At 34.9% G+C, this 10891-nt stretch overlaps 1 long non-coding RNA gene across 20 annotated transcripts; it reads right to left on the reverse strand.

The window, feature by feature from the left end:
- Nucleotides 1-311: 311 nt before the first annotated feature.
- Nucleotides 312-10329, reverse strand: LOC143887125 (uncharacterized). Of its 20 annotated transcripts, none has more exons than XR_013254068.1 (9): nt 10015-10329; nt 9897-9921; nt 8775-9194; nt 7918-7947; nt 7730-7784; nt 2591-2709; nt 1176-1315; nt 1031-1075; nt 312-944 (listed from the first exon to the last, which is right to left on the reverse strand). It is a non-coding gene; the product is annotated as an uncharacterized LOC143887125 (long non-coding RNA). The 20 variants fall into 20 exon arrangements; XR_013254063.1 differs by having other exon boundaries at nt 9897-9925; XR_013254064.1 differs by having other exon boundaries at nt 8771-9194; nt 9897-9925.
- Between the last annotated feature and the right edge of the window lie 562 nt (nt 10330-10891).

Raw genomic sequence — 10891 nt, forward strand, 5'->3', positions numbered from 1 at the left:
AAGTGAAAAACTAATGGAATCATAAAAAAATTGAAGGTAAAAGTGCAAACACAATGGAATAAAAAAAAATCCAATCTAGTATATAAGAATAGAATAAATCAAAAAGATCAGAACACATGACATTCAGTTTGGCGGAATATTATAATCCAACTATTTGTGAGAATGGAAATATCAATTCCATTCAACTATAGTTTACAACATTATGCTCATGAAGTTTTTAAATTTTAGTATTGAATAAGACATCAGTGGAAGTGTCATGGTGTGAAACTGATAACCTAAGCTGAACTTTTTGTATACCTTAACACAACAGATCAACAATTGCCACTGCAATCTTTATTTAATTTTCATAATATCAACAAACACAAAGTAAATGAATAAAAGAGTTATTTAAATTCTGAAGGGAGCAAAACACAAAAGTAAGTTTTCTTTATTTAATTTTCATTATATCGACAAACACAAAGTAAATGAATAAAAGAGTTATTTAAAATTTGAAGGGAGCAAAAAACAAAAGTAAGTTGGTGTTTTTGTATAGTTGGAACTCTCTAAATACAGAAGACAAACAATTGCCAGTGCATGCTTGCTTTAGTTCATTTCCAACAACCTATTGACAGAGACAGAGCAAATAATTAGAAGAGTTACTCAAATCTAGAACGGAAGTAACAGGAATGGATAAATCCCTACACTAAGGTCCTGTTTGGATTTCAGCAAAACCACCAGTGGCAGTCTTTTTCATTCCTCAATGATCTATGAGATAAAAATGGAATCGATAAATGAGATTGGAAGCCAAAAATAAATAAATAGATAAACTCAAACAGCATCTCTATTGAACAAATTCACTAATTGACACTGCCGTTAAAATAAAGAGAATGTGTGAGGATATCCCTCTTTGAAACCTTCGGGGCAGAAAGGCTTCCAGATAACTAATCCATCATTCAATTTTTTAACTGCAAGCAAAGGAAAATGCAGATCAATAAAGTTAGAAATGAAGGGTGTAGAAATATTTGGAAGTTCAAAGAACCCAAATGGAAACCTTTTCGGCAATCTTGCAATGCTTCTTCTCTAGATAATTTCTCCCCTGCATATGAAAACAAAGAGTTTAGTACCTTCAGCCTTGAACATCCTGGCAACGAAAATACTTCAATTTATAAATTCTTCAAGAAGACATGTTTCTTTACAATGCATATAGAGGACGAAGACCGTTCATGCCTGCTAGACTCCATAAATGATCAGAGTGCTCATGATTTCGATATTGGTACTGGGCAGCCAAGACATAAGGAATGGATATCGGACTTGAGAATCGCTTGATTCAAACCAGCTGTGTCGTTGAAGATGTTTACAAAAGAGAAATGAGGCCAAAACTATACAAATAAATTCAAATCCCGCTAAAAAGAAAACCTACAAAGAAAACAAATGCAAGGAAGACATATAAATGCATTCCGATTGGGAGGTGACGCCCCGGCATAATTCACATCCTACATAAATAGAAAGAGAAGCTACGCCTAACAAAAAAAATCAATAAATCCTATAATAAAAGCATGAACAAGAAAATATTTCTTTGTGGCTTTTCATCGAACATAAGGCACTATCTTAGGCCCTGTTCGTCTTGGATTCTGAGAAGAAAACCCTAACAAAATATTGGGGAAGAAGAAACATAGCTACTAACAGGAAACTAAGAAACCAGTGTTGAACCTGACTGGTCAGGAACAACCCACCTGGAATCCCTTCATCATCTCCCCATAAAGAAACAAAATAACATAAATGGAAAAAAGATAAATACTGGCATCCAAAGATAACAAAAAAAACCCAGCAAGAACCAAACAATATAAACAATTTTCTTCGTGGCATTTCATCGAACATAAGGCACTATCCAGAAAACACCAAAGTAAAATGACGATAAAAATCAGTGGGAAGTAACCCACCACGACAGCCCTAAAATAGTTTCTGAAAAATGAGCAAGAATCCCAAGAACCGATACACAGAATAATGAGCAATAATTTAGAAGGCTTTACAACAATGCATAATTTTGTAACCCTTATAGTGAAACTACCCTAAAACTTGTAAATAAATGAAAGAAGTCTCTATGTCAATGAGAGGATAAGCTATGATTTCCTTAATAAGTGACCCGCACTCATCTCTTTATAATATATATTTTCTAGCGTCATGATATGCATTGAATCATATAATCTTACGGCGAAACTACCCTGAAACCTGTAAATAAATGAAAAAAATCTCTAATCTTCGGAGCTGCACCACCTTATAGAAACCTCAAACAAAGATACTTAAAAGAAAGAGGGTTACAACATGAAGATCGAGATTTTTATGCTTTAGGCAAGAACCCTAATCTCATATGCAATCGTATGTATCCGTTTCATTGACCGATTAGAGTCCCAAGTTCAAAATTCATGAACAAACAACCTATAATTCCACCATTAGAATACAGAATCGTTCAAAAGCGAACATATAACTCAAAATGAAAATAAGAAAAAAAATGCTGGTTTTTGATCAACTAATATCTCATTATAATGTGGAAATCCCAATAAATAAGCCCAACATATAAAAGAAATTAAAGCATAAAAGCAAATGAAAATACCTCTCCCAAGCAGTCATAGAAATGCCCATAGTTTCAACCAAAAAAGTCAATCTACCTTTAGATCAAGAGCCGTTCAAAGTATGTAGTAGAAGGGGAAAAATGATTGATTCTCAAATTCCCTGGAATTCAAAGGTTTAGAGGAAACCCATTAGAATCTTAAATTAAGAGGAAACCCAAACCCGTAATTCAAGGGCTTCAAAAGATCCTGTTAGAATCTCATTGAAGGGAAACCCTAACCTGAAATTCAAAAAAGGTTTAAAAAAAACATTAGAATCTCAATTGGAGTGAAACCCTAACCTAGAACAACAAAGACAGATGAATGGCGGGTTCGAGAGACATGAAGAGGTTGAGAGAGAAAGAGAGAGGCAGAGTGTCGCATCTCGCATCTTGGGCGAGAGAGAGAGAGAGAGAGAGAGAGGCACGCGTCAGTGTGTCACTAAAAAAAGAAATACCCAAAAACGTGTCTTCTATAAGATCGAGTAGGAGAAAAAATCTCCTAAATATCTCAAAATATTTAGGGAGGGACTATCTTACCCCTGCAAAATATCTACTACAATAAGCTGGGATGAAAAGAAGAGAGTTTTTTCGATTTTTTTGAAAATTACGTGAGAATTACACGTCACATTTCTTGACTTTTTGAACAAATGCACCCATTCAACTCATATAATTTCAATCCTACCCCCCCCTCCTTTATGCTTTTAACAAAGGCACCCATTAAATCATATAATTTCAATCCTACCCCCTCCTTTATGCTTTTAACAAAGGCACCCATTAAAGCCCTATAATTTCAGTCTTACCCCCCTCCTTTATGGTTTTTTAATAAAAAATCTATAGGGTGATATTAACCATCCGATTTAAGATAAGAGGAATTATGGAAACATCTATAGATTGGAGGGCTAGGATCAGCCTATGGAAATGATTTTTGGGGCACAACCTATTTATGTTGTGTTCCATCACATGGACGGTTTGGATCAACCTATGACGTGATCCGTACAGTTCTTTGTCGGCCCGTGCATCGCACGAGTTTTTTACTAGTACTTAGATATAGCAGGTAAGGGCTAAAAGGGTAACACGGTGGAACTACAACGTGTTAAATCCACAGATGTTTGTAATAATTAAAAAAACTCCTCTCCTTTTCTCTTTTGCTAGATAGATAGATATACAGAAGGAGAAAGTTAGGAATGGCAAAAATCGTAAATATTAATGCTGACATGTAATTCTAAAAAAAAAAAAAAGAAATCCTTTTTTCTCTTCCTATATTGTAATATTATTATTAATAATATATATATATATATATATATATATATATATATATATAGAGAGAGAGAGAGAGAGAGAGAGAGAGAGAAAAGTGTTTCTAAGCACGTGCTCGATAACACATATGGCCCCACATTTTTTGGGGGATCCAAAGCATTCATTTGGAAGGCCCTTCCATGGATAGGGTGTGTACAAAAAATCAGCCCTATAGGACCATCCTAACCCCGCCATCTGTTGAGGGAAAAAATGGGCACAAACATGGACAAACATTGTTTGTCAATTTTTCACTCCACTTTTGATTGGGTTAGGATGATCCTATAGGGCTGATTTTTGGTACACACCCTATCCATGGAAGGGCCTTCCAAATGAATGCTTTGGATCCCCAAAAAATTGTGGGGCCACATGTGTTTTTGAGCACGTGCTTAGATAAGTTATCTAAGCTATCTAAGCACGTGTTTAGAAACACTTCTCCCATATATATATATATATATATATATATATATATGATGTACGCTCGAGCGTACCAAGCTTATGGTACGCTTGAGTGCCCAATCACATGGGTCCCACATTTTTGTGGTGATCCAAAGCATTCATTTGCAAGGCCCTATCATAGATAGGATGTGTACCAAAAATCAGCTTCATTGAATCATCCTAACCCCTCCAAAAGTGGAGGGCAAAAATGAGCAGATTTGTGGTCTGTCCATTTTGTCCTCCACAAATGGATGATTTAGGATGATCCTATGGAGCTGATTTTTGGTACACACCCCATCTATGTAAGGGCCTTTCAAATGAATGCTTTGGATCATCCTAACAAAGTGGGGCCCCCATGTGATTGGGCACTCGAGTGTACCATAAGCTTGGTACGCTCGAGCGTACAATCCTTTTCCTCATATATATATGAGAGAAGTGTTCCTGCACAGCTGCTCAGATAGCTTATCTGAGCAGCTGCTTCAAAAACTCATGTGGCCCCACATTTTTGGGGTGATCCAAAGTATTCATTTGGAAGGCCCTTCCATGGATAGGGCGCGTACCAAAAATCAGCCCTTTAGGATCATCCTAACCCTGTCATTTGTGGAGGGAAAAAATGGTCAGAAACAGTGTCTGTCCATTTCCCCCTCCACCTTTGATTGAGTTAGGATGATCCTATAGGGCTGATTTTTGGTACACACCCTATCCATGGAAGGGCCTTTCAAATCAATGCTTTGGATCACCCCAAAAATGTGGGTCACATGAGTTTTTGAAGCAGCTGCTTAGATAAGCTATCTGAGCAGCTGCACAGGAACACTATTCTCTCTCTCTCTCTCTCTCTATATATATATATATATATATATATATATATATGGGAAATGTTTTCTACACGATATCTCAGATAAGTTATTTGAGCAAGAGCTCAAAAAAACATATGGGCCCACATTGTTTGGATGATCCAAAGCATTCATTTGGATAGTCCAAAGATAGATAGAGTGTGCACAAAAAATATGGTCCACAGGATTATCCTAACCCTTCGATTTGTGGAGGTTAAAGTGGATGGGTATAAACCTCCACAGATATGTCCATTTTTAACCTCCAAAAATAGAAGGGTTAGGATGATCCTATGGAGCTGATTTTTTGGGCATACCCTATCTATGTAAGGGCATATCAAATGAATGCTTTGGATCATCCAAACAATGTGGGCCCACATGATTTTTTGAGCTCTTGCTCAGATAACTTATCTGAGGTATTGCTCAGAAAACGTTTCCCCATATATATATATATATATATATATATATATATATATATATACATATACACTAGTAAAAAACCCCGTGCGATGTACGGGCCGACAAAGAACTATACGGACAACATCATAGGTTGATCCAAACCGTCCATGTGATGGAACACAACATAAATAGGTTGTTCCCCAAAAATCATTTCCATAGGCAGATCCTAGCCCTCCAATCTATAGAGGTTTCCATAATATGTTGTTCCTCTTAAAACAGATGGTTAAGATCACCCTATAGATTTTTTTATTAAAAAAGCATAAAGGAGGGGGGTAGGATTGAATTATGTGGCTTTAATGGGTGCATTTGTTAAAAGGCATAAAGGAGGGGGTAGGATTGAAAATATGTGGGTTGAATGGGTGCCTTTGTTAAAAAAAGTCAAAAAAAGTGATGTGTAATTCTAATAGAATTTTGGGAGAAATTCAAATAATTCTCTTATATATATATACTAGTAAGAGAGGGGAGATTAAAAAAAGTATGGTTTAAAACTGAATTTACTTAAAAAAGATGCATTAATAGAAAGATGAAAGCTTGAAATATAAGCTGTGAATAAAAAAACAAATAAAAAAGGACAGACAATAAACTAAAGCTTTAAAAGATAAAATGAAAATGCTAATGATATTTCCACCTTTATTAGTTATTTTTTCTTAAAAAGATCTGATCTTCCCATATCATAAGGAAAAACTACAGAGAATGTGATATTAGAAGAAACTGAAAAAAGAAAACCACCTTTGAAATTTTTTGAAATTTACAGTACAGAAGCATTGATCTATATATTCTACTCTTTACATTTTTACTTTGTTCAAAAGGAAAATGACCTAAACATGAATATATTCATTGAATAGTGGCTGCTATTGAATGGCTACAGAATGAGATCTTTTGGTGTGCATCTATTTGCTTTAATTAGGAAATTAAGATGAGTTATATGTGTAATATAGTTTTGGATTGGATTTGAAGGCTAATGCTAACTAATAATCTAAGCGACTTCGTGAAAGGATCTAGTGTTTAATACCATCAAAGCATAATTTTCAATGCAATATACATAGAGTATACATTCATTCATCATTTATAATTCCAAATTGCTCAATAAAAAAAAAGAATTCAGTATCCACAAATAAATTTAATGATAAGTAATCAAATATAAATAGACTCAATGGCTACCAAACCACACCAGCAGAAACTGTGTGGGTGCAATGCTTGAAGGAAAGATTAAGGTGTTACCATTTGCATCGACATTAAGAAAAATGAAAGATTTTATTGGAACTCTGAAATTGAGCCAAGAAGAAAAACCAATTTTAGAATATATACAAAGGGAAGTGAAATATCCGCCCCTTTTGATTACTTGGGACACCCAACAGCAGTGTATCAATGACTGTAGATGACCAGATGTACTTCACGTCAGAAGGATTCAATGGGGCTGATTGCCACATACACTGCTGCTGGGTGTCCCAAGTAATCAATAGGGGCGGATATATCACTTTCCTATACAAATAGACTCAAAAATATCCCATATTTATTAATTTTCTCATGCCTTTTTTGTATTGAGCCAACTGTAGCGGTGAACATCAAGAAAAAAAAAAATTCATCCATAAATCATATAGCCCACACTTTATAGTACAAAGAAGGTAATTAGCATAATGTTTGAGTATTGGCAACAGCAAGGCAGAAATTGTAACACAGGATAATACATGAGATTGTCCATGCATCGTTTCGACATAGTTTCTACTGGCAAAGAAAAAACTGAGAAAAGTAGCTTTCAAACATCCCGAGGAACCGCCTCCTATTCAAAAGGATAAGAGAAAAGGAGCATGAAGAGAAACTCATGGCTGATAATTAATAAACCCAGCAAACAGTACACAATTAGAAGAGTATACAACATCTCCAAATAGCACTTAAAGAATTCAATGCTATCACCTAGAAAGGGAAAGAAATAACACAATTAAAATCAACAACGGAGTATACAGTATCTCCAAACAGCACTTAAAGAATCCAAAAGGGAAAGAAATCAAAATCACAATTAAAATCAATAGCCTAGTAAAAACATAATACAATTTTAAGAAATACAGCAGCATACCTCCAAACAAATGAAGGAGAAAATAAAAAGATTAAAAAAATGGCATACCTTCTAAAAAGGGAAGTGCAAGCAATCCCTCAACAATGAGGAAGATGGGGATCGACTAAATCCAACGGAAATCAAAATCACAATTAAAGTCAACAGCGAAGTAAAAAAAAAACAGATATAAAGAAAAAAAATGGCATACCTTCAAACGAATGAAGGAGAGAATATAAAGACTTAGAAAAAAGGCATACCTTTTAAAGAGGAAAGCGGCTACAATCCGTCTGCAATGCAAAAGATAGGGAAGACTGAAGAGTGACAAAAACCAACGAAAATAAAAATAACAAATAAATTGAACTGGAAACTAAAAAATAATAATGTAGATTTAAAGCAAAACAACATATCTTCAAGGAAATGAAGGAAAATAGAATTTATTTGCAATATTCATAAACAGAGTGAATTTGTAATGTTCATATTATTAAAAATGTCAATTAGCTGCCACTTTTAAGGCACGATGGGGTTGTTTATTTCATAAAACACCAATTATTTTTCAATGCTTAATATTCTCACAAAGAAATACTATTAAAGTTTCCATACACTAATTCAGATCATGCCAAACACTTACTCTCTAAATTTGACAATGAGGTCCAAATCATTTATGTAGAAGTTAAGGGCTACCTATACACAAATCATGTGATGAAAAAAATCAAAACAAAAAAATTTGTTAGGAGTTCAAGACATTTAGGCTCATCAAATTTTAGTTCAATGGTACGTATTAATTTAAATGTAAGATTGTTGAGTGTTGAGTGTGCAGTTCGCCTTTTAAATAAGAACCGGTTACACCTACAACAACCCAAACAAACAACAAAGGGGAAAAAACCAGTAAAAGGGAAAGTATAAAACTCATAAGCAGAGAGAGCATTCTCCCTCTTGAAATAATCAGACATAAAGAAACAACAAATTGAAGGAAACAAAATTATCTTTATTTTAAGATTTAACCAAATCCATTTCAACAGCCCCCGAGAGATACATGTCAAGAAAACCTAAGAAATAATAAGAATGGAAAATATGATGGTCTAATTCATAACAAAGCAAGCTGCTGCTCACCCACATTGATTGATTCTTCTCTCCGGCTCATGATGACCAGCGCTAAACTGCTTCAATGTGTTGCAGAATTGCAATAAGCAACCACTTAATAGTTTTCTCTTCTTCATTAAAACCTTGTTTGTTTTAGATTTTGAGAAGCGGTAGTCTAAAATGGATTATTAGACCCAAAACTGCATTTAATTTTGAGTCTAATAATCAGTTTTGGATTCAAAAAATTCCAGAACAAACAGGGCCTACATAACTTATCTTGTTAAAATAATTATATCACTGTAAGCAATATCCTTTTTCTTTTTCTTTAGAAGATTCCTGATGAACTTATTGTCCAATGCATCTCAGTGACTAGGGCTCCAACAAATTATTTGAACGCTGAGCTGAACCTTCCCGTGGCTCAGCTTGTTGCATGAGTTGACTGGTCCAAAGTTATCTGTATGGAAAATCATCAAGATCATAGCCCACCACCAGCTCATGATTTCATTCCAATGAAATGTTCAAAAACTAAAAGACTATTGCAAGAATCTGGCTGAAATAACATTGAGTCCCCATCCAGTATCTTATTCAAGAAACCAATCATTTTAAACATTGATGTTGGAAACGAAACCCTATTTTGGAAGCCATTGGAGATATTGCAAGATGGGCACTTTTGTAAGAATATGGCAGAAAATAACATGGAGTCCCCATCCAGTATCTCATTCAAGAAACCAATAAATTTCAGCCATATGCTAGATGATTGAAAAAAAAACTGAACCCACAATACCTACTCCACATGGAATCAGAAAAAACTGTCAAAGGAATGAAGCTTGGATGGAATGAAATAGAGAAAGAAAACAACTTCGAGAGAGAACAAAAGCAAAAAAAATGAAAAATGAAAAAATATGATAACATCTAGATTCAATCAATACTTCACTTTCTACAGAGGATAGGTAATAGAGAAATTTGTATTAAGTCTAATTTCACTATTAATTTAGTAGTTGTACCAACACAAACTTAGCAAAGTATAAAAAATTGAGATATTGATGATATCAACGAATAGAGAGTTGTTGGTTTAGGGTTAGAAAATGGAGAGAAAAGGTGTACTCGGAGAGGAAAAGACCCAAAAGGACCTAAAACAAATACTGGAAAAACCTACCTCTGTTCTCACTATTTTCCTTTGCCTGCCTTCCAAAAAAGAAAAAAAAAAGCAGATTCAGCAATAAACCAAACCCATATAAGAAACTCCCAAAATACAAAAATCTTAGAAGACTCACCCCTCAAACCCTAGCTTTATGCAATAGGCATGTGTATCTATGGCAAGAACTGGATCCCTCCATTACCAACCTTCGTAAACAACGTCAACATCTCTTTCATCTCGAACCCATGAAATATGTGTTTGTCTCTCTCGATAGTCTTCAAAACCCCTTCTAAAAAGATTAAAAAAAAACATCACAAGCAAATATAAGAACTGTAAGCAAAGATAAGCTGTGATGGCTGGAAATTGGAGAATCGACGTCGGCTTGAAAGATTTACTGGAAAAAAATACAGGAGGTGTTGAAAGAGGAGAGAGAGAGAGAGAGAGAGAGAGAGAGAGATGTTGAAAGAGGTGAAACGTGGAGATGGTTCTTGAACTGGCATACATATGGAGGGGGGAGAAAGAGAGAAGTGTACGCGTGGAGAGAGAAGGATGTATGCTGTACGCCTAGGAGATGATGCAAATCAGGGAAAAAATAAGGACCAATTACCAATGGGGGACAAACATTAGGCAAAATTATCAACAGGACCCATGCTTTTCAAAAATTATCAACGGGCGACAAAAGAGGTCTTGTTAGTAAAAGCTGGACGAAAATACCCTTTGGCTTTTACAACATGTTTTGACCTTGTTTTCTCCTTCTTCCCTCTTCTTCTTCTTTTCCATTATCACCTTTTTGACTTTTTACCCTACTAGTCATCTTCCTCCTTGTTCAGCCACCATTGTTGCTGGCAAATCTTGAAAACTTAAATGTTCAGTTCTTACCATCTACCCCTTTGTATTTAGGTTTGTTTTTCTTTCTTTTTTTAGGGTTTTGCACTATTTTTAATTCCTCTATTTCTGATTTATCTTATTTAGGGTTTAAGCGATTTGTTTTTTAGGGTGAGTTCTGGAGATAA

This window comes from Tasmannia lanceolata, unplaced genomic scaffold (assembly GCF_043159265.1).
Source record: "Tasmannia lanceolata isolate RefF3 unplaced genomic scaffold, GAP_Taslan_0.1 ptg000012l, whole genome shotgun sequence".
In the NCBI taxonomy this organism is placed as follows: domain Eukaryota; kingdom Viridiplantae; phylum Streptophyta; class Magnoliopsida; order Canellales; family Winteraceae; genus Tasmannia; species Tasmannia lanceolata.